The sequence below is a fragment of the Tachyglossus aculeatus genome, chromosome X2, assembly GCF_015852505.1.
Source record: "Tachyglossus aculeatus isolate mTacAcu1 chromosome X2, mTacAcu1.pri, whole genome shotgun sequence".
Lineage (NCBI taxonomy): Eukaryota > Metazoa > Chordata > Mammalia > Monotremata > Tachyglossidae > Tachyglossus > Tachyglossus aculeatus.
The window spans coordinates 9365343-9389881 of NC_052100.1; the positions used below are offsets into that span (position 1 = coordinate 9365343).

General features: G+C 50.7%; 1 protein-coding gene across 2 annotated transcripts in view; it reads left to right on the top strand.

Moving 5' to 3' along the window:
* Positions 1–24539, top strand: part of TNFAIP8L1 (TNF alpha induced protein 8 like 1) — a 44992-nt gene that overhangs the window by 12771 nt on the left and 7682 nt on the right. The window contains exons 2-6 of one of the 2 annotated variants that reach the window (XM_038770822.1): positions 11215–11325; positions 12663–12816; positions 13450–13522; positions 21909–22047; positions 22934–23096. The gene's annotated coding sequence lies outside the window, so the exon portion shown is untranslated. The remainder of the gene's footprint in view (positions 1–11214; positions 11326–12662; positions 12817–13449; positions 13523–21908; positions 22048–22933; positions 23097–24539) is intronic. The other variant, XM_038770824.1, reaches the window with a different exon arrangement.

Here is a 24539-nt window from a genome sequence, read left to right on the forward strand (position 1 = left end):
GTGATGGTATGGCACCATCCAAAGATGCCGGCCACGAGACCTTCCAAAGATGTGGCTGCCCTGAAGCTTTCCAAAATGGTGGTTTCCCAGCCCTTCTTAAAGATGACCGCTGCATGGCTTCTTAATAATAATAATGATGGAATTTAAGTGCTTATTATGTGTCAAGCACTGTTCTAAGCACTGGGGTAGATACAAACTAATCAGGTTGGACACAATCCCTGTCCCACATGAGGCTCACAGTCTTAATCCCCATTTTACAGATGAGGTAACTGAGGAACAGAGAAGTTAAGTGACTTGCTCCAGGCCATAAAGAAGACAAGTGACAGAGCTGGAATTAGAACCCAAATCCTTCTGACTCTCACGCCTGTGCTCTATCCACGAGGCCATGTTCCTTCTTGCAAAGATGGCTGTACCACTGTCCTTTTCAAAGGTGGCAGTGGGTCAGAGGTGATCCAGTAGTGGGGCATAAATCAGGGTCTCAGAGCCGATCTACATGGGGTGCTCAGTTGAAAAGGGGCCTCGGGGGTGAGAGTGGTGGCAGAGAAATGCTATCCCATAAACTGTAGCTAAGGATGCCGTTATGTTCTGCTGCATGCAAGCACAGAGTGGTGTGATGGTATCATGTGGAACAAGGTGGGAGGCCCTTTGGACTTCATCTCAGAGTGAGGGAATGTCTGAAGCTGCCCTGCTCTCACCGCAATCAATCGATGATATTTATTGAGTGCTTATTGTGTTCTGAGCACCATACTAAGTGCTTGAGAGAGTACAATTCAACAGACTTGGTGGAAACATTCCCTGTCCACGATGAGTTTACAATCCAGAAGGAATCCATAATCTCTGCAATCTGTCATCTCCTGCTTCCTGAGCATCTCTACAATCGAGGTCCTGCTGAAACCTCGATCTCAACATATCCAAAGCTGAACTTCTCAGCTTCCTGCCCACATCCTCTCCTCTACCTAACTTTTCCCATCACAGTTGAAAATGCCATCATTCTCAAGTCTGTAGCACTGGAATTATCCTGGGTTCTTCCCTCTCAACTCTTACATGCAATCTGCCCCCCAGATTCGGTCAGTTTTCCTTCTCAGCATATCATCTCTGTTCTCTCGCTACACAACCTGACCCCAGAGGCCTGCAGCCTGGGAGAGAATTAATTAATTAAGGTATGTGTTAAGTACTTACTGCACACCAAGCACCCTACTAAGCACTGGGACAGATACAAGATAATTAGGTGGGACACAGTCCCCATCTCACGTGGGACTCACAGTCTAGGGGGGAGGGAAGACAGGTATTGAATCCCCATTTAACAGATGAGGAAACTGAGCCCAGCAAGTGAAATGACTTGCCCCAGGTCACACAGTAGACAAGTGGCAGAGGTGGGATTAGATGAAGCAGAAGGGAGAGGGAGCTGAGGAAAAGAGGATTTAATCGGGGAAGGCCTCCCAGAGGAGACTGTGACCTTAATAATAATAATAATGTTGGTATTTGTTAAGCGCTTACTATGTGCCAAGCACTGTTCTAAGCTGTTAATAAAGCTTTGAAGCTGGGGAGAGTGGTGGTCTGGCATATATGGAGGGGGAAGGAGCTCTAGGGCAGGGGGAGGACATAGGAAAGGGGTCTGCAGAGAAATAGACAAAATGGGGGCATAGTAAGTAAGCTGGCTCTAGAGGAGCAGAGTGGTGGCTGGGCTGCAGTAGGAGATAAGTGAGGTGAGCTGATTGCTTTAAAACCGATAGTAAGGCTTTACCTTACCAAACAAGCACACAATTACATCCAGACATCACACATGTGCCCTCCTCTCTCCTACGCTCCAGGCTTGAGCCCTCTCCTCACCTGTATGCTGGACCCTTCTCTGGTCCCTCCCTCTGCTCCTGATCGAGCAGGTGATGAGTTTAATGGCTCTGGGCGTTCCCAGCTCGTTAGTTTGTTGGATGAGTATTCATGAGCTGCACTTGGGTGGCTGCAGTCAGCTGATTGAAGCCCGTTGGAGGCCGTGGCAGGACCCAGATCCCAGGTTGGTGGGAGAGAGAGAGAGGCGGGGGCTGGGGGCCCGAACTCCTGTGTCCATTTCCTTCCCTGTCTACACAGGTAAATTATCTAGGTAATTCTGTCCCCAGAGCCCAAATTGGCCTCCATGAGCTGAATATTTTGGAAGGAAGAGGGATAAAAAGGGTTCCTTAATCTAAAATATCCAGATTGATAAGGGTAATTGTGTGTGTGAGTTTTAGGCCTCGTTTGAGTTTGGCACTTGGCCTCGAACATACATCTGAATCGTTGGCCTGGACGGTGATGGAGATAATTGGCTACGTGCCATGATCCAGATAATCAGACTTGGGGTTGGGGCTGACAGAAATCTGGATGATCGGTCACGAACGTAGATCTGGGGGCCTTGGCTGTAAGCGGCGATCCAGATAATGAGCTGTGAAAGTGGATCCGGAGAGTAGGCCTTGTATAAGATGGAGATAATTAGCCGTGAGCAGAGTGCCACGTAATTGACCATGTACTCCATCTGGAAAATTGTCCGTGAGCATAGATAATCGGACGGGTGGGTGGGGAGGGAAGCATGGCCAGGTAGGGAGGGATAAGGGGGTCTTGTGGAGGTGATGGTGGGGATGGAGTTGGGGGTGGTCTCGATTCAGATCTCAAGTCCTCCCTTCCTCTCTGCTGTCGGACCCCTGGGCGCTGCCCCACATCCGCCCGCTCTGCACATAGCAATAACAGCCTGGCTCAGTGGAAAGAGCATGGGCTTTGGAGTCGGAGGTCATGGGTTCAAATCCTGGCTCCGCCACTTGTCAGCTGTGTGACTTTGGGTCAGTCACTTAACTTCTCTGTGCCTCAGTTACCTCATCTGTAAAATGGGGATTAAGACTGGGACAACCTGATCTCCTTGTAACCTCTCCAGCGCTTGGAACAGTGATTTGCACATAGTAAGCGCTTAATAAATGCCATCATTATTATTATTATTAATAACTGTGGCTTTTGTTGAGCGCTTACTACGTGCCAAGCACTGTACTCAGTGCTGGAGTCGATACAAGATAATCAGATCTCACATGGGGCTCACAGTTTAAATAGAAGGAAGCAGAGGTATTGAATCCCCATTTTCCCCATATGACTTGACCAGGGTCACATGGCAGACAAGTAGCCCAGCTGGGGCCAGAACCCAGGTCCGCTGACACCCAGGCCTGTTCTCTATCCACTAGGCCGTGCTGCTTTCCTCCTAACGGAGGAAATGAACCAAAAGGAGCAGGTCGAAGGGCCTCTCCTTCTTCCGTAAGGTTAGCTGCCTGGGGAACTTTCATCAGGTTTGCCTCGGCTTGGCCTTCATTTCCCAGCGGCCTCCAGCCACTGGACAGTGAGGCCCTTTTGAGTAGGGGTCATGTCTTTTTCTTTTGATGTATGGCCCCAAGTGTCCAGAAGAGTGCTTAGCCCATAGTGGGCTCTCTCTAAAGTCAAAGCTCCACACACAGTATGCCTCAAGCCCACGAAACCTTCCCGGACTAAGCCCTGATTTCCCCTATTTGCCCTCCCTTCTGCAATGCCCGTGTACTTCGATTTATTTATATTTTTATGGTATCTGTTAAACTCTGTGCCAGGCACTGTACTAAGTGCTGGGGTAGCAATAAGGCTATCAAGTTGGACACAGTCTGTGTCCCACATGGGGCTCCCGGTCTTAATTCCCATTTTACGGTTGAGGTAAGTGAGGCAGAGAGAAGTGAAGTGACTTGCCCAAGGTCACACAGCGGACAAGTGGCAGAACAGGGATTAGAAGCCAGGTCCTTCTGACTCCCAGGACCGTGCTCTTTCCACTAGGCCATGCTACACTTGGGACTGTACCCCTTAAGCACTTTAATACTCCCCTTAAATACACTTCCTTATACTCTGCTTCCCCTATCCATCACTTATTTTACCATCTGTCTCCCTATCTAGACTGTACACTCCTTGTGGGTAGGGATCATGTCTACCAGTTCTATTATGTTGTAATTATAATAATGGCATTTGTTAAGCTCTTACTATGTGCCATTCACTGTACTAAGCGCTGAGGTACATACAAGTAAATTGAGTTGGATACAGCCCTTTCCCAAGTGCTTAGTACAGTGCTCTCCACCCAGTAAGCACTTGATAAATCCCATTGGTTGGTTTCTGTTGATGAGGTTGATTGGTGGCAGACTGAACCAGGTGGGAAGGGGTGGGGTGGCGAGGGGGGAGGGTAGCAGTGACGGTTACCCCCCTCTTAATTAATTACTTTAATTAAGGAATTGCAGGAGTGTGTTCATATCCCTAGGGGGCATGGGGGAGATTGCTGGTTTAATCTATTGAAAACCAAGAAAATACAGGAGACAAATTGTGGAAACAAAGTGAAACGGGATCATGCTGGGAAACTCTTCTCATGAGCATCCCCCATCAGCCACAGCCAATCAATCAGTCAATGGTATTTATCCACATCAATGGAAACTCCTTACAACTGGCTTTAAGGCACTCAATCAGCTCTCCCCCTCCTTGTTCCTCTCCCACTACTCCCCAGCCCGCACACTTTTGCTCCTCTAAAGCCAATCTACTTACTGTGCCTCGATCCTGCCCCTTGCTCACGCCCTCCCTCAGGTCTGGAAGCGCCTCCCCCTTCACATCTGACAGTCCACGACTCCCCATCTTCGAAGCCCTACTAAAATCACACCTCCTCCACGAAGCCTTCCGTGTCTGAGCCCTCATTTGCATTTGGGTCTGTACCCCTTAAGTGCTTTGGTACCCCAGCCCCCGAGCTCTACCGCTTCCCCTGTGATTTATTTTAATATCTGTCTTTCCAGCTAGACTGTAAGTTCCTTGAGGAAAGGGATTGTGTCTACTGACTTTATTGTACTCTCCCAGGCACTTAGTACAATGCTCTGCACACAGTAAGCACTTTATGATCAACCAAAGGCATTTATTAAGCACTTACTGTATGCAAAGCACTGTACTAAGTGCGTGGGAGAGTACAAGAGTAGGTAGGCACTATCTGAGCCCTCAAAGAGCTTACAGTCTAGATGGGGATACAGACATGAAGTGAAACTGCTCTCTCCAGAATCACCAATGACCTCCCCCTTTCCAAATTCCACAGCCTCTACTCCAACCTAATTCTCCTTGGCTCCTCAGCTGCCTTTGCCACGGTGGACCACCCCGTTCTCCTGGAAATATTATCCAACCTCGGCTTCACTAGCACTGTCTTCTCTTGGTCCGGCCCTTCCTCTCCATCCAAATGACAACTATTCGTGTCCAAGCGCTTGTCCTATTCTGACTCGATTGCTGCATCAGCCTCCTCGCAGACCTCCCTGCCTCCAGTCTCTCCCCTCTTCCGTCCATACTTCACTCTGCCGCCTAGATCATTTTTCTAAAATGCTGTTCTGCGCATGCCTTCCATTCCTCAAAAACCTCCAGTGGTTGCCCATTCCTCTCCACTTCAGGGAGAATTTCCCAACCACTGGTTTTAAGGCACTCCATCAGCTCTGTCCCTCCTTCTTATCCCCGCTCTTCTCCCACCACACCCCAGCTCACACTTTATTTCCCTCCAGCTAACCAACTTACCCTGCCTCGTTCTTATCTCTCCTGTTGCTAATCTCTTGTTTACCTCTTTATAATAATAATAACGGTACTCGTTACTATGTACCAAGCACTGTTGTACATTAATCAGATCAGACACAGCTCCTGTCCCACATGGGACTCACAGTCCTAATCCCCATTTTACAGGTGAGGCAACTGAGGCACAGAGAAGTTAAGTGAGTGGCCCAAGGTCACACAGCAGACAGGTGACAGAGCCGGGATTAGAACTTGGGTCCTTCTGACTCCCAGGACTGGGCTCTATCCACTAGGCCACGCTGCTTCTCTTGCCCTCTGCCTGGAATTCTCTTACCCTTCACATTTGACAGACCTCTGCTCTCCCCATCTTCTTAGCCCTCTGAAATCACATTTCCTCCAGGAGGCCTTTCCTGATTGATTTCTAATCTTCCCACCGGTCACTTCAGCCCTTCTTAAGTGGTCACAAAGCCTGTAGCATTTATCTTATATACTCTATTGACTTCCTTCCCTATCAGTAAGTTATTGAATATAAGTTCCTTGAGGATATTTACTTTATCGCACTCTCTCAAGTGTTTAGTAAAGTGCTTTGCACACAGCAAGTGCTCGATAAAGCCCATCGATTGATTGATTTGATTAAAATGTCTATCTTTCCCCCACCCTCCCTGCTAGATTGTAAACTGCTTGAAGGCAGGGATCACGTACACTAATTTCTTTTGTACTCTCCTAAGCCCTTAGTACAGTGCTCAATAAGTGCTACTGATTGTTTTTTGAGGAATGGGGATACACGTGCAGAACGACATTTTAGATCAATGATCCTGGCAGCAGAGTGAAGTATGGACTGGGGAGGGGAGAGATGGGAGGCAGGGAGGTTTGTGAGGAGGCTGATGCAGTAGTCAAGACAGGACGTGGAAAGTACCTGGACCAGCGTGGTGGCAGTTTGGATGGAGAGGAAGGAGTCTAGAAATGTTGTGGAGATAGAACCGACAGGATTCAGTGACAGACTGAATATGGGGGTTAAAATAATAATTAATAATCCCGGTATTTGTTAAGCACTTATTATGTGCCAAGCACTGTACTAAGCACTGGGGTATGTACAAGATAATCAGGTTGGACACAGTCCCTGCCCCACACGGTGCTCACAGTCTTAATCCCCATTTTCCAGATGAGGTAACTGAGGCCCAGAGAAGTGAAGTGACTTGTCCAAAGTCACACAGCTGACAAGTGATGGAGCCAGGATTAGAACCCAGGTCCTCTGACTCCCAGGCCCGTGCTGTAACCCCTAGGCCACTAGGGAGAAGTCAAAGCTAACGTCGAGGTTTCCGGCTCGATGATGGTGTTGTCAGCTGTGATGGGCAAGTTAGGTCGGGGGAGAGGGTTTGGGAGGGACTGAACTTCCAGAAGGATGTAGAGGCACTAGAAAGGGTCTAGGGCAGAGAGAAGGACATGATGAAAGGGAAGGAAAATCAATCTCACCTTGGTGAAATGAATTGGGGGTCCCAGGGGAAGAGAAGGCTAGTGGGGCGGGGAAGGGAGAAACACAATGAATCACTGTCTCACTCTGCGAAGAGAGCCAAAGAACCAGACAGAGGGATCGGTCAGGAATTGGGAGGGTGTGCGGAGAAGCCCAAATGTAAGCTCAGACGTCATCCAGTCTAGCCCCCTGCCTCCACCCCTTGTCCACTGCTGTGAAAAATCTCCAAGGCAGAGACACCACTCTCCCTTTCCCTCTTAGGAGCCTGCTGGAGCTGCCCAATTCAAGAAGTCCTTTTGTGGTTTACCCACATTCCCTCCATCTGCGGGAGCAGGACAAAATAATCAGAAACTCCTGATTTGTGGGTGAGGGGAGCAGTCTTTCCAACCCTGCTCAGAAGCTCATCTGCCTCCTTCATTCATTCATTCATATTTATTGGGCACTTACTGTGTGCAAAGCACTGTATAAGTGCTTGGGAGAGTACAATATAACAATAAACAGACACATTCTCTGTCCGCCTTCTCCCCTTTCCACTCTTTTCTTCTTCTATGCCCTGGTTGACACTCTTCACTACTCTCCAGCTAAACTTCTAACTGACCCATGATACACACCCTTAACAATAGTAATAGTAATAATAACAATACTAATAATAGCTGCATTTATTAATCTTTTACTAAGTGCCAGGCACTGGGCAAAGCCCTGGGGTAGGTACAAGAGAATCAGATTGGACACAGTCCCTGCCCCACACAGGGCTCACAGATGAAGCAGTATGGCCTAGTGGCTAGAGCCCAGGCCTGGGAGTGAGAAGGTCAGGAGTCATCTGAAGCAGAGAAGCAGCGTGGCTCAGTGGAAAGAGCCCGGGCTTTGGAGTCAGAGGTCATGGGTTCAAATTCCAGCTCCGCCAACTGTCAGCTGTGTGACTTTGGTCAAGTCACTTCACTTCTCTGGGCCTCAGTTACCTCATCTGGAAAATGGGGATTAAAACTGGGAGCCCCCAGTGGGACAACCTGATCACCTTGTAACCTTCCCAGCGCTTAGAACAGTGTTTTGCACATAGTAAGCATTTAACAAATACCATCATCATTATTATCTGAAAAATGGGGATTAAGAGTGTGAGCCCTATGTGGGACAGGGAATGTGTCCAACCCAATTTGCTTGTATCCACCCCAGTGCTTAGAAAAGTGCCTGGCACATACTAAATGCTTTAACAAACACCGTAATTGTAATTATTACTAAGAGAGAGGGAGAATGGGTATTTTATCCCCATTTGGCAGGTGAATGAACTGAGGCGCAGAGAAGTTAAATGATTTGCCCAAGGTTACACAGCAGGTAAACGGCAGAGCCGGGACTAGAACCCGGACCTCTTGATTTCCAGCCCCACGCTTTCTCCACTAGACTACACTTTCCAATCTCCTGTGACTTGTTGATGCCAGGTGATGGGCACTGTGCAACATCACACTGTGCTGCCCTCCTGGCAAATTGGGGAGGGCTCTCTGGGATCACTTGCCTGGGCAGTGACTGGCTGCTCTCTGAGTCTGGGTGAGGGCAGCTGCCAAGATTGGGGAGATTGGGGAGCGGGGTTGGGACCACTAGACCTTAAGCTCCTTGAGGACAGAGGTCATGTCTACTGTAAGCTCACTGTGGGTAGGGAATGTGTCTGTTTATTGTTGTATTGTACTCTCCCAAGCGCTTAGTACAGTGCTCTGCACCCCGTAAATGCCCAGTAAATACGATTGAATGAATGAACACCAACTCCGTATTGCATTCTTCCAAGCACTTAGAACAGTGTTCTGCAGTCAGCAAGCAGCGTGGCCTAGTGGCTAGAGCATGGGCCCGGAAGTCAGAAGGACCTGGGTTCTAATCCTGCCTCTGCCACTTGTTAGCTATGTGACCTTGGGCAAATATAAGAATAATGGCATTTATTAAGCATTTACTATGTGCAAAGCACTGTTCTAAGCGCTGGGGAGGTTGCAAGGTGATCAGATTGTCCCACAGGGGCTCACAGTCTTAATCCCCATTTTCCAGATGAGGTAACTGAGGCCCAGTGAGGTGACTTGCCCAAAGTCACACAGCTGACAGTTGGCGGAGCTGAGATTTGAACCCATGACCTCTGACTCCGAAGCCCGTGCTCTTTCCACTGAGCCACGCTGCTTCTCCGCTTCTCTGTGCCTCTGTCACCTCATCTGGAAAATGGGGATTAAAGCTGTGAGCCTAATGTGGGACAGGGACTGTGTCCAACCTGATTAACTTGCATCTACCCCATCACTTAGTACAGTGCCTGGCACATAGTAAGTGCTTAACAAAAACCATTAAAAAAATAAAAGCACTGGTGCCAGGGAGCTGGAAAGCGCTCCCATCCCAACTGTCCCCTGACCCCCAACCCTGGATTCACCTCAGGGAGGGGGGTCACTCTAGCTGTCTGAGCTTGCAGGGAGCAGCCTTGAGTCCCCTCAACAGCTGACTGCTCCCTAGAGCATCCTCAGGCGCCTGGCTTTCGCCGGCCAGCAGCTGCAGGCTCCCGTGGCTCAGAAGTTGGTCCCCAGGGCTCTGGCTTCCCCTCCTCCCCCTTGGCTGGCAGCCCCACTTGCGGCCCGCCTCCCTCCACCTCCCCCCTGCCCAGTCGTTCACTTCTACCCACCCCACCATCCATTTGGTACTCCCATTGCCCCTTCCCTGCACCACTAGTCAATGCCCACCTCTCCAGCCCAGCACCACTGAACCCGTCTCCCCGACTTCCGTGGCTCTTGTGGTGCCTAAATTAAAAAAAATTTAGAACTCAAGCTTTGTGGTGGAGACTTATTTCAGGGGACAGTTGGAGGGCGAATGACTAAAATATGAAACAAAGAGGGCTTCCACGCGTGCATAATGGCAGAGAGGGGGCAAGGGGACTCCGCAAAAGTGTGATGAGGTCTTTGGATTGGATGCCATCTTGTATATCCCAAGAGGCAGACATTTTGAGTGCAGCAGGAGCATGCCATCGGCTTGCCAGGTGCCTCCCCGAGGTGACCACTTATCTGAAGCTGCTGCTGGTGATGCTGGCTTCTCCACAGCTCTGGGGGAAAAGAATCAGGGTTTTTCTGGGGAAAGAGGAGTGGGGGCTTTATGGTCAGGTGGAGGTTGAAGGGTTCAAGTCCCCCTCTCGATACCCTGGGTGACCCCAGGCTTGATGCTAAACCTCCGGACTCCATGGGCAATGGGGAGTGTCCCCAGTGCCCCTTTGCCCCCTCATGATCCTTCTTACCATCTCACTCCATTGCCTTTTTTTTACTAATGGTACTTGTTAATCACTTACTATGTGCCAGGCACTGTACTAATCATTTTAGTCTGTGAGCCCTATGTGGGACAGGGACTGTGTCCAAGTTGGAGGGAGGAGGATTTAATCCCCATTTTACAGATGAAGAAACCAAGGCCCAGAGAAGTTACGTGACTTGTCTAAGGTCATAAGGAAGGGAAGTGGTGGGAGTGGGATTAGAACCCAGGTCCTGTGACTCCCAGGCCATACTGCTTAGGAGTTTATAGCACCCACGTGGTTCAGAGCCCATCACTCCCCTCCTCAAAAATCTCGCTTGGCTCCCCCATTGTTTCTTTCATCAAGCAGAAACCATTGACTTTCAAGGCTCTCCGCAGTTGTCTCCTTCTGGCCTATCCTGTAGACTGTAAGTTCATTGTGGGCAGGGAATGTGTCTGTTTATTGTTATGTGGTACTCTCCCAAGCGCTTAGTACAGTGCTTTGCACACAGTAAGCGCTCAATAAATATGATTGATGGACTATCTGCCCTCTTTAGCCACACCCCAGCTTGCACTTATTGCCCTTCAGTGGTACTTGAGCGCTTACTACATGCAGAGCACTGTACTAAGCACTTGGGAAAAGACAATACAGTAGAGTTGGTAAATATGACCCCTGCCCATAAGGAGCTGTCAGTTTACAGGCATTAAAATAAATTACAGATAGGGGAAAGAAAGAGTAGAGTATAAGGATGCTTACTCAAGTGCTGTGGGGCTGGGGTGAGTATCAAAGTGCTTATGGGGTTCACGGCCAAGTCCATAATTGGTGGTGAGGGAAGGGCGGATGGGGAAATGAGGGCTTAGTTAGGGAAGATCTCTTGGAAAATATGAGATTTTTAAGCCCGGTTAACCTCTCTCTCTCTCTTTCTTTCTTTCTCTCTCTCTCCTTCTCTCCCTTCCTCCCTGCAACCCAGCCTCCAACCAATCCTCAGATCCTTCCCCCTGCATTGCCAGATCACAGACATCCACCTTCCCCGCCCCCCAAAGCCCTCCTGAAAAAGTACTTTCATCAAGAGGCTTTCCAGGTAACAGTCAGTGTGCATGTGTGTATTAGTGGCTGTGTACTGGTGCATGTTTGCCTGTGTGCGTGTGTGTATATGTCTGGGCATGTGTCTCTGTGTGTCTCTAGGTGTGGGTGTGTGCAAGACTGTGCTGTCTGTATGTCTGTGTGTGGGTGTGCATCTCTGTGTCTGTAAGAGTATACACACATTCACACACACACATTCTCCCCGGGCGACAGGACATCTAATTAAATCAAGTAAAAAAGAAGATGAAAAAAGCCCCTTAGCCCTGAAAAGTCTCTTTAATTATTAATGGAGCCGCACCAAGCAGCCCGTCCCCTGCTCTGCAGCGTCTCCTCGTCCAAAGTGACAAGCGAGCTGAAGTGATGATAACCAACTTACCATCTGGCCTCCTGCGTGAGGAATGCGCCATGCTGGGAGTGACACGGAGGAAAATCAATCTGAACGAATGAGGTCACCTGCTGGAGTCATAATTCATCCCACACGCGTGGGAAACACATTTGCCCAGGCACCCGGCCCTGGGGAGACGGAGAAAGGTACAAAAACAGGCAGCAAGGCACACAGAGAAAGAATATCAATATCCCCAGTATTTATTGGGTAACTTCTGTTTGCAGAGCACCTTACTGAGCGCCTACTGTGTGCTTGACAGGTAGGCGGATCAGTAAAATTCGATCCTGGACTGAGAGGAAGGGCACTTAGTACAGTGCTCTGCACACAGTAAGTGCTCAATAAATACGATTGAATGGATGAATGAATGAATGAAAGAAGGAGGGGACAGAGGGAGGGAGAAAAGTGCGAGAGGGCTATTTGTGTTTCTATCTTCCTACCCTCCGATACTGCTTCCTGACATCTCTCTGGGCAAAGGCAGGGCTCCCTTCCATCAAAGACTGGTCCCATTTGACTGCTGCCCTGGGGCAGAATGGCCAGGCGAGATGGAGCCCAGGGCCAAGAATTCGGGCCCATACAGGCCCCTTCCTGAAAATCCCACACTGAGTTCTGGGGTGGGGAAGGGGAGGGAAAGGTTTAATTTTCCTACAGGGACTCAGATTGAGCCCAAGTCCCATCTCTCTCCGCCCTCACCTGTAGCACTGATGTGCTTCCCCTTACCTGTAATTTATTTTATTGTCTGGCACCCCTGCTAGATTGTAACATCTTCCCGGGTAGGGATCATATCTCTATAATACCTGCACACAATAAGTATTCAATAAGTGCTATTTTTATGGTATTTAGGTGCTTACTATGTACCAGGCACTGTACTAAGCATTAGGGCAGATACAAGCTAATCAGGTTGGACACAGTCCCTGTCCCACTTGCTGACAGTCTTAATCCCCATTTTACAGAGGAGATAACTGAGAGACAGAGAAGTTGCGACTACTGATCGATGTATTACATGGATCATCTTCCCAAAACACTGCTCAGCGCGCCCCTCTCCTCTCCTAGAAGCCCTCTAATGGTTGCCCATCTCCTCCTGCGTCAGAGACCCTTACCATTAAGGTACTCCACGAGCGGCTTCCATCTTACATATCTACTCTCCCCATCCTCCTATTCCCCTGCTCGCACTCTTCGTTCCTCCTGGCTGGATCCTGCTCTCATCTCTTCTGACCCTTTTCTCCTACTGTCCCCAGGGCCAGGAGGTCCCCCCCGCCCCCCCCCCCCCGCCCAGTATCTGCCAGACCTCAGCCCTTCCCACCTTCAAACCCCTTCCAAAATCCCACGTTCTCCAACAAGCCTTCCCCACTAATTATCAGCATCCTGAATTTTATCAACCCCTCAGGTGGCTCTTGCACTTGTGGATTTATTTATTTATTTATGAATGCATTGTGGATATATGTATATTTGATATTTCTCTCTTCCCCCCGTTAGAGTGCTCCTCGTGGCCAGGAAATGTGTCTTCTGCTTTTTGTTGAATTTTCCAAGGTCTGCACTCAGTAAATACCCTTATTACTACTCTATTACAAATCAAACCTAGATGCCAGACCAAGCCCCCTCTCCCCCCCACCATTCCCTGCTGCCTCTTTCCTGTGTCCAGAGCCCCAGGACAAGTGCAGGGGTTGGGTTGGGGGGGAGCCTGCAGGATCCAGGCGCTCTTGAGCTGATTGGCCTCACTGTTACCCCATTTCTCACCAGGGACACAGTGGCCCAAACTGAGGAATGAGGACAGCAAGAAAAGGGACCAGAGGAGAAGGAGGAGAATTTGGTTGTGAGTGTTTCCCACTAATTCCTCACCTGCCCAGTTAAGCTTTTTCCCATTAAGAAACCGGTAAGGAATTTGTATGTCCTTTGCAGTAGGGGAGACCTGCCTTCTGCTCCATCTTCTGAGCCAGATTTGGGAATCAGATTCACACCAGTGGCTTCAGGTATTTGGCTACCCTGAGGAGAGGGAAAATCATCCAGCTCCGCCACCACTTCCACCCTCACTGACGTCTTGAAGGAGGGCTGGGTGGTTGCCATCTTTGGGACCCCTCCCCATCGCCCAGTGCCCCGAGGAGATGTTTTACCTCATTTGCCATTGGAAGCTGACCCTAGGAGTTGGGCAATCCTTCACTAACATGGAGGCAGGTGGCTGCACCCAGTAATCCCCTCAAGAGCCCACCTAGTTCCAGGGGAGGTGAGGCCTTTCTGCAAATTACTCTCCCTTGATTGGGAAGGAACTCTGGGGAGGAGAGGAGGGGCAAGGCCTTATGCCTTGTCCACAGTCCCCCGGCCCCTTAATCTTCACCTCCCCCCCGCCCACCTAGTTTCCCTCTCCCTGATCCCGGTCATCGGGGCCTAGGGTCAATGCCCAGTGGCATCTCATGAGCTGGAGGTGGGTGGGGCCTCCGGTTCAATAGGGGGTCTGTCACAGTGCGGGGCAGTGGGGCAGCCCAGGACCCACCTGTCCCTCTTGCCACAGCTGAAGGGATAGAACTGGCAGCCAGGGACCCGGCAGCTGACTCGGAGGACTCCATAGGGCAGCAAGTGTAGGACAGGGGAAGGAGGAAGGGAGGCATTACTAGTGGCTGTGGGGCATTGCCTTTCCCTAGTGTCCAGGTGTATGTGTATGAATGTATGTAAGTACCCTATCTCCCTTTTCAGATTGTTAGCCCCTTGAGGGCATTCATTCATTCATTCATTCAATCGTATTTATTGAGTGCTTACTGTGTGCAGAGCACTGTACTAAGCACTTGGGAAGTACAAATTGGCAACATAGGGCAGGAACCAGACCTTCACCTTCCTTCCCCCCCTCTTCTCACCCAACACCCAGCCAAGTGGGTGAACTGGCCTTGGTCCGCCTCTTTCCCCCCCACTCTCCCCACGAATTTAGATTTCCTCCCCCAACCACCATACTGAGTCAGTCCCACTCTGCCTCCCCTCCCCTGATCCCCCAATTTTCCAACCTCATCCAGGAACTGATTGGGCTGGAAATACCTCTAGGCTGTAAGCTCCTTGTGGGCAGGGATTCTGTCAACCTACTTTATGGTATTGTACTCTCCCAAGTGTTTGGTACAGTGCTTTGCACACAGTAAATGCTCAATAATAATGATAATAATAATTACAGTATTAAGCACTTACTATGTGCCAGGCACTGTACTAAGCGCTGGGGTGAATGCAAGTAAATCAGGTTGGACACAGTTCCTGTCTCACATGAGTCTCACTCATTTTCCAGATGAGGTCTCTGAGGCCCAGTGAAGTGACTTGCCCAAGGTCACACAGCAGACAAATGGGGGAGCTGGGATTAGAACCCACAACCTATTGACTCCAAAGTCTGTGCTCTATCCACAAGGCCAACCACTGATTAATTGATTGAAATCCCAGGTCTGGTCCTCATAGAGGTAGACTTCTCAGACCTCCCCAACTCCCACAGGTGAATGGGGTCACCCCAGGCGGCAGCACCCGTCCATCCTGAGGTGAGAGGCAAAGTTATACAGGAAGGAAGGAGCAGGTCACCCCCCCTTCCTTTGGTGACAGAACCAGTGGCTTTGGAGGTGCTCAGATGCAGACAGCAGCACGATCCACCAGAGCAATAATAATAATAATAATAATAATGAATGGCATTTGTTAAGCACTTACTATGTGCAAAGCACTGTTCTAAGCACTGGGGAGGTTACAAGGTGATCAGGTCGTCCCATGGGGGGCTCACAGCCTTAATCCCCATTTTGCAGATGAAGTAACTGAGGCACAGAGAAGTTAAGTGACTTGCCCGAAGTTACACAGCTGACAAGTAGCGGAGCTAAGATTTGAACCCATGACCTCTGACTCCAAAGCCCGTGCTCTTTCCACTGGTGTCACTTATCTCCTGGAATCCTCCAAACAGCCTGATTCCATAGTAGTTTAAATAGATGTCAAGGGGGAAAACCAACTCATTATTCATTCATTCAATTGTATTTATTGAGCACTTACTGTGTGCAGAGCACTGTGCTGACAAGGTCATGCTACCCCAACAACCACCCTAGAATTTATTTGGTCTTTTTTTTTTCGTACAGTCAGTTCTGTTCTTGTCTTAGAATTTAAGCTCTTCGAGAGCAGGAAACACTTTGTTTCTCTGTATTGAATTCCAAGCTCTTAATACAGTTTTCTGCACCAGGAGGGAGAACAACAAAAACTATTACTAGAAACAGGCTGGCCCCATCTTCCATACAGGTGAAGCGGCCTGGCCTCGTGGATAGAATAGTGGCCTGGGAGTCAGAAGGTCATGGGTACTAATTCTGACTCTGCCGCTTGTCTGCTGTGTGACCTCGGGCAAGTCACTTCACTTCTCTGTGCCTCTGTTACCTCATTTGTAAAATGGGGATAAAGTCTGTAGGCTCTATGTGGGACAGTGATTGTGTCCAACCCTATTTGCTTGTATTCCCCGCCTTCCCCCCAGCTCCTAGTTCAGTGCCTGGCACATAGGAAGTGCTTAACAATTACCACTAGTATTGTTGTTATTATTAAGTCAGTCCAGGAGGTTCCCAGAGGTGGAGGGGAATTCCCTTTTCCCCTGTGGATGCTGCCTCTGACACATCTCTCTCTCTCTCTCTTTTTAAAAATGGTATTCGTTAAACACTTACTATGTGCCAGGCATTGCCACGCTGAGGTAGACAAAAACTAGTCAGATTGGATACCGATTGTCAGCTGTGTGACTCTGGGCAAGTCACTTAACTTCTCTGTGCCTGTTACCTCATCTGTAAAATGGGGATTAAGACTGTGAGCCCCCCGTGGGACAACCTGATCACCTCTTGTAACCTCCCCAGTGCTTAGAACAGTGCTTTGCACATAGTAAGCACTTAATAAATGCCATTATTATTATTATTATTATTATACAGTCCGTGTCCCACATAGGGCTCACGGTTTTAATCCCCATTTTACAGATGAGGTACTGAGGCCCAGAGAAGTGAAGTGACTTGCCCAAGATCACACAGTAGACAAGTGTGACCTCTTCTCCATTTCACTTTTCCCAACCTAATCTCCTAACTTTCCCAACTCTGACCTTCCCTCTGCCTGAAGTCCCTCCCTTTTAAAATTCACCAGCCCGCCTCCCAAAAATTGACACTTCCTTCAGGAGACTGGGCAAGCCACCTCCGTCATCCACCTCAGATCTCATGGATTGATGTGTTTCTGTATGTCCTGATTTTTGCGTTCATCCTTTTCATCTATGCTCTTACCCCTTCACCTATTGTATATTTAACAATCTGTGTTCCTTAGTCTTCCCTGTTGGGGAGGGAGATGGGCAGGGGGGATGCTGTTCCTTCCGGGCAAGGACCCGTCTGTCCCATCTCCCTTACCAGATAGTCAAACAAATGACTAGAGATGAGGGAAGGACCTAGGAACGTGACTTGTTTACTGCCTGAGGCTAGAGCTGCCGGGTTTCTGGAGAAGGGGGGAGAGGGGTAGTGGGGTGGGAGGTGTATGCTGAGAGGGTGTGCTACAAAAATCAAATCAAATCAAATTAGGAGTCTCTTTGGCCCCAGGCTCCTCTCCCCTTTCCTTCCTTTTCATTTGTTAGGAGCTTTTCATTCAATATTGATTAGCCCCAGCCAAGAGGCCTCTCTGATCTTCGAATCCGATTTCCCTCAGACCTGTAAGGGACCTTGAGTCCCTTCCCTCCTTCCCCCCCCACCCCCCCCCCGCCCCAACCCTGGATGAGGCCCTAAGGGGAAGGGGGAGACACATTCGGAGAAGACCAAGAGCCAGCCACGGCTCCCCTAAACCTTCTGTTTGAGACTGGTGCTGGGGGATGCAGCCCGGCAGACTAAGGGATTCCGGGCCCCGACCTTCCATTGGTCTAGATGGAGATCTCGTACTAACTCGCATCTTTCGGCCAGTTCAGGCAACAGGCTAGATAATATCCAACTCTCCGGATAATTTGGTTGCATTTTCTATGGCCAGAAGTGGCGGGAGTTGCTAGAATCTCGATGGATGGAGGTTCTCTGCCCTACCCTCCTCTCCGGGAAGAGGAGATGGGGCAAGGGTGGTTCCAGGCTAGGAGGGCAGGGCAGGGGCAGGAGTGGAGGGGCTGCCCCCGCCTCCAACCATCCCCTGCCACAAACCTGTCCCCCTACTCCCTTCCCACACACACTTTCCAGGTGTCTCTGGCAGCATGTAAAGCAGTGTTGCCTAGTGGATAGAGAGCAGGCCTTGGGAATCTGAGGATGGGTTCTAATCCTGACTCTGCCACTTGTCTGCTTTGTGATCCTGACTCTGCCACTTCTCTGGGCTTCATCTGACAAATGGGGACTCTAATGATACCCATAATTATAACCATCATAGTAAGGCCTTAACAAATATGATAATCCTGATTATTATGGGAGGGGGAGCTCAAATCTTTCCTGAATTAGGAGCATTTCTTTGGTCTGTCCTGTCCCTGCAGAGAGTGGGCACCCAGTCAAGATGATGATGATAGAAGCAGTGTAAATCAGTGGAAAGAACATGGGCTTTGGAGTCAGAGGTCACGGGTTCAAATTCCAACTCTGCCAATTGTCAGCTGTATGACTTTGGGCAAGTCACTTAACTTCTCTGTGCCTCAGTTACCTCAACTGTAAAATGGGGATTAAGACTGTGAGCCCTCTGCGGGACAACCTCATCACCTTGCAACCTCCCCAGTGCTTAGAACAGTGCTTTGCATTATAGTAAGCGCTTAATAAGTGCCATCATTATGATGATGATGATGATGACAGTGATGACTGGAATGGTGTGCTGCAGAGAAACGGCTCAGATCTGAGACCCAGGAGCCGGAGGGAGCAGATTAGGGACTATCGGGGTCAGGGCTAGGGCCAGGGGAAGAGGACAGGGGCAGGGAAAGAGGGCAAGGACAGGAATAACCACCTTCTCCCCGCCTCGCTAGAAAACGGAGTCGCAATCCCCGTGAGGAGGAAAGGAAGGCCGGGAAGGGCTTAAAAATCACTCTCCAAGGGCGGCCTCTAGTGGCTGAAGGCTGAAAGGCACGGACCCTCTAAGGCCCCAGCATGGGGACAGGGGCGGGGGATTTACCCCGAGCGGCTTCAATCAGTAAAAATAATCATGGTACTTGTTAAGCGCTTATTATGTGCCCAGCACTGTTCTAAGCGCTGGGGTAGATACGAGGTAATCATTCATTCATTCAATCGTATTTATTGAGCGCTTACTGTGTGCAGAGCACTGTACCAAGCACATGGGAAGTCCAAGTTGGCAACATATAGAGACGGTCCCTCCCCAACAGTGGGCTCACAGTCTAGAAGGGGGAGACAGAGAACAAAACAAAACATATTAACAAAATAAATATGTACAAATAAAATAGAGTAATAAATACGTACAAACATATATACACATATACAGGTGCTGTGGGGAGGGGAAGGAGGTAAGGTGGGGTGGGGAATCAGGTTGGACCCGGTCCCTGTCCCACATAGGGCTCACACTCTTAATCCCCATTTTACAGAAGAGGTAATGGAGGCCCAGAGTAGTGAAGTGACTTGACAGACCCAGCAGAATTGTGGCAGAGTCGGGTCTAGAACCCATGACCTTCTGACTCCCAGGCCCGTGTTCTGTCTACTAAGCCAGCTGCTTCACTCAATCAATGAATCAAGCAAGAAAGTGTATTTACTGAGTGCTTACTGTGTGCAGAGCACTATACGAAACCCTTGAGGGAGTACAATGCAACAGAGTTGGTAAACGCAGTCCCTGCCCAGAGTCTAGAGGTGTCAGCCGTCAGTTCCCCCAACTCCTTCCCATCACAGCCCAACATGGTTCCCCTCCAAGCCATCACACCCAGCTAGCACATAATAATAATAATGAGGGCATTTATTAAGTGCTTATTACGTGCAAAGCACTATTCTAAGCGCTGGAGAGGTTACAAGGTGATCAGGTTGTCCCATGGGGAGCTCACAGTCTTAATCCCCATTTTACAGATGAGGTAACTGAGGCACAGAGAAGTTAAGTGACTTGCCCAAAGTCACACAGCTGACAATTGGCAGAGCTGGGATTTGAACCCCTGACCTCTGATTCCAAAACCCGGGCTCTTTCCACTGAACCAGGCTGCTTAGGAGGCCTTCCCAGACTGAGCCCCTTCCTTCCTCTCCCCCTCGTCCCCCTCTGTCTTACCTCCTTCCTTCCCCACAGCACCTGTATATATGTATATATGTTTGTACATATACATGTACATATCTATTCTATTTATTTTATTTTGTTAATATGTTTGGTTTTGTTCTCTGTCTCCCCCTTCTAGACTGTGAGCCCACTGTTGGGTAGGGACTGTCTCTATATGTTGCCAACTTGTACTTCCCAAGCGCTTAGTACAGTGCTCTGCACAGAGTAAGTGCTCAATAAATACGATTGATTGATTGATTCATATACTTCCTGCTCTGCCCCCCTGCCCCCCACCATTTCCCAGTCTGCCATCTGGTTCAATCCAAACAGCTACGGGGGCAATAATGGCTTCATTCCCCACAGCTGCTATCCCAGTGAGACACAGACCCCCATTGCTCCTGGTAGCAAGACAAGAAATTCCAGAGGTGGAAGGACCTCCAAGAGATCATTCCTGTCTTTGGGCTTGGGAAAGGTGTCCTGCGGTCAAGTCTACAGGAATGAGGACCCCCACACTCTTCCCTGGTTGTCCGAACCAGTGCCTCACCCCATGCAGCAGTTGGGAAATCAGACCCTGAGTCCAATCCAGATCCCTCTTGTTGCAGTTTCAGCCTGTACCCTGTCTCCCCCACCGTGGATTGGGTTGAGTCCAGGAGCTTGGGGTTCTCAGTTCTGCTCTTACCCTGTGTCCCTCCTGGTAGAAGCTGCTGGAACCACAGATTTAACACCTCCTCCGGGCCTCTCCACACATTCCATCAGGGTGGCTGATGGAGGAGTTATTCTCCCTCTCTTTCTCTCTCCTTCTTCCTTCCCTAACCCCTCCCCTTCAATCCCAGGAAGAATAGGTCTTGGGGAGGCTCTTTCTACCTACCCACCTTGTCCCTGACTGGGCTTCTGATCACAGCACTCCGTGAAGGCCTCGCTGAGCTTCCCAGCAGCCTGTCCTCCACTCCTCCTTAGGCCCAAATCTTTGGTTTTTATTCAGAGAGGAAACAGGGAGGCAGGAGAGGAAGATTTCTACCCTCTGGATCCAGCTTCTGAATGGATTCCTGTGTGTCTTCTTGGTGGGGAGAGAAGGTGGATGGGAGACAGGAAGAGGGAGAAGTCCAGGTTTGTTCAAAAGCTTGCAAATTTTCCATGCATTACTTCAAAAAGCAAACATCTGGAATTGACGGCCAAATCCCATTTCCCCTTTCATCTCTGAACACAGACACAAGTGTGCACATATTCAGACACATGGACATCCACAAACACAACACACATGCACAAAGACAACCATGTGCATATAAACACACACACACACACAAATATACACTTAACTAGAAACACACACAAAAGAGTGCCCAGGTGTATGGCCAAGTTGAATCAAACAGAACTCAAGTTCAATAGGCAGATATGTTGCCAACTTGTACTTCCCAAGCACTTAGTACAGTGCTCTGCACATAGCGCTCAATAAATACGATTGAATGAATGATTACATAGGATGGCCCCCTGGGACAGGTGAGTCACTCCAGAGGATTCAGACCCTTGGAAACCTTACTTACACTGGTCTCTCTCCCTTCACCTCCCTCCCTGGGGTCACTCGCCTTCAGTCCAGGCTCCACTGTAGAAGGTGGACCCTCAATATGGAGTAGGAAGAGGGACAGGCTGCTATGCCCAGCTGTTTCCTGAAACTCTACAGCTGCATCCTCTGCAGGCCTGGCTGAATTGAGGGAACAGAGCAATCACATCTGGTCTGCCAGGAGGTTCTCAGAAGTGATTTCACTTGAAGAAACATGCGGATGTCCCAGCCGCGCCTACAGGATGTTTCTGCCTCTCTGGCCTCCCCCTCCCTTCAAAAAGCTGCAGCGATGATGATGAGGGATGGAAATCATGCTTGAGGGGAAGGGGAGGTGTTAAAAAGAGCCCAGGTTAGGGCGTGGGGTGGCCAGGGCCCCTGAAGACTGGGTTACACTTTGATAATAATAATAATAATTATTATTATTATGGTACTTGTTAAGTGTTTACTATGTACCAAGCACTGTTCTAAGTGCAGGGGTAAATACAAGTTGATCATATTGACCATTCAGGGCCCATGTGCATCAGTTTCATGAGAACAATGGGGGCCGGGGGGCCCCCCATTATGGGATCAGCTGTGAGCGTGAAGTCATCCTTTTGGCATCTGGCTCCCAGCCTCAGACCTCCTGGATCTTCAGTCTTCTATGTGAGGTAAGGAGGATCTCCAAATCAGGTCTTGGATCAGAGTTAAATGTGTTTCTTGTGATCTCCGAATTTCCACAGGGCTAGGAGAGGGAATTGGAGGCTCCGTTCAATGGAGTTGAGTGGGGTTCTAACCTGGTGGGGGGGAGGGGAGAGGGGGAGGAGGTGGAGGAAACCCCTGGTGGAGTGGCTTGGGTAAATAAATTGGCCACAGGCTGTGAACCCTCTGTTGGGTAGGGACTGTCTCTATATGTTGCCAACTTGTACTTCCCAAGCGCTTAGTACAGTGCTCTGCACACAGTAAGCGCTCAATAAATACGATTGATTGATTGAGCAGACAGTAGTCTGCGCAAGGAGCCTAGGCCAGCAAATGCCACGGTCCCTTCCCAACACAATTCTCCCTTTCCTTTCTCCGCAAGGCAGGGGCCTGCAGGTGGGCACAATTTTTCAATCTCTATTCTTCTTGGGGCAGGATAGGGTGTGGGAATGTGATTGTTCTTCTCTACTTCCCTCGGGTTCCTCCTGTTGCAAGTAAAGGGAGCTCTCCCCCCTGGTCCCTCTGGCCTCCTTGCCTTTTCCTTCCTCTTCCCGCTCCACCTAGCTCTTTCTTCCCTCGTCCCCATCCCTTTTCTCCCGAACCCTTCCTCCTCCTGCCTTTCTCCTTCGCTATCTCCTCCTCTCCCTTCCTTTCCGTCCCATCCTGGGGGTGGGGAGGGGGGGATCTCCGCGGCTAAGCCCGTCCCAGTGGCCCCATCCGCCCCCTCCCATTGGCTTCTTCATAGCTAGCTCGGCGCCCCATTGGCAGCCCCGACGCCCCCGGGCGGCTTGCCCCCTCCCCGCCCTCCGCCCCCGGGGCCCGGAATTCTCCCGTTTGAAACTTCGTTTCGCGTTCCAGATCCGGTTCCCCCGGCCCCGCCCCCGCCCGCACGGGCGCCCGCGGGAGAGTTGGCGGGAGGAGCGGCCGGCGGCCACGGGTTTGGAGAGCGGGGCCTCCCCCGGGGGAGCCGAGCGGGACTGGTCCCGTCCACTCTGTGAGAGCCGGAGCCGCGGGACGTCAGGTAAGCCCGCCCCGAGGTGTGGCGGAGGGGGGGGGGGGCGCGAGAGGGAGGAAGCGCCCCCCCCCGCCCCCAGTTCCCAAACTGGGAAAGTTGCAGAAAGCCAGTGCTTTCCCCCCAGTTTCCCTTACCTCCCAGGTACGGGGACTCTTGCCCACCGGCAGGAGCCTCTTGGTCCTGGGGACCGTACACCTGGGAGCTCCCGGCTTTGCTTTGTGAACATATCTCCCCCCTTCTTCATCTCTACAGGTCTCTGGCCTCTCGGGTTTCCCCGCATGGCTCTCCGAGGCTCCGCTCGTGTCTCTGCCGCTCCCCCCTTAGTGCCCCAGGGCCTGCCTTGTGCCTGTTGTGATTTGGCGGAGCGAGATTCGTCCTCCTCGTCTCCCGACCCCATACCTGCCTCTCCGCATCGGTTCTCCCCCACCCCAGCCCCGGGGAAGCGTGGGGGAGGAAAGTTCTTTCCGGGGGGCGGGCCCCGGCCAAAGCCCCACCCCCTGCCTCTATGTCTCTCCAGCTGCTTGCCGCCTGCCTTCGGGGGCGGCCCCTGAGTCGCTCCGGCTCTAATGGGTTAACTCTCAACCCGGATTTCCCCTCCCCATTAAGCTTGGCTGGGGGTGTGAGAGGAGAGGAGGGGTGTTTTGTTTTTCCCCCCCCACCGGCCAGCTTCTCCCCGAGTCCCAGGCCCCGGTCTACCTGGGCTCAGCCTGGCAACTCTTTCCCGGCGATGGTTCCTAGGCCCTCAGACCCAAGGCGGGTAAAATGACCTGGTCGATGGAAGGAGGGATGGGGAAGGGGTTCCCTTAACGTTGTCCCTTCCGCAAGCCAGCACCTGGAGGACTTGGTAGAAAGAACCTCTGTGGGAAGTAGTAGTAGGGATGGCAAATGAACCAACTTTCAAGTATTTAGGTCGGCTGCCCCTGTCAGAGACTCAGACTCCATGTCTCGCACCCAGGGGCAAAAAAACATGACTCCTCTTTGTCCCTTGTCCTTCCAACCCCTGTGAATCCGGTTAGGTTCGTGGCCCCGGGGGAGAGAGGAGGAAGAAAGAGGGGGGAGGTGATGGTTCATTCGGGACACACATCCGGGCCAGGCTGCTCTGTTTCTTCCTCCTCCCCTTCCCCCCAACACTCATTAACTCACTCACTCTCTCCTCTCCTGGGCCCCGGGGCCGAATCGAGTCTGCAAGCCGAGGCTTGCTGCTGCAGGCACCCAGTGGTTGGGGACTGGAAGGGGGGGTCCTGGCTAGGGGCTGGGCACCGTCTCCCGCCACGCCCATCGCCTCCTATCTCTTTGTCCCTCGACCCAGGAAACTTGGCTGACTGGCTTCTGGGGCCAAGGAAGTTCTCCTCCACCTTTTTCTCTCCCTCTTTTTCCTCCCCCCCCCCCCCATACAGTCAGACCTGGCAGGCCAGGAATGGGGTGGGGGTGGGGAGCTGTTGGTGGGAG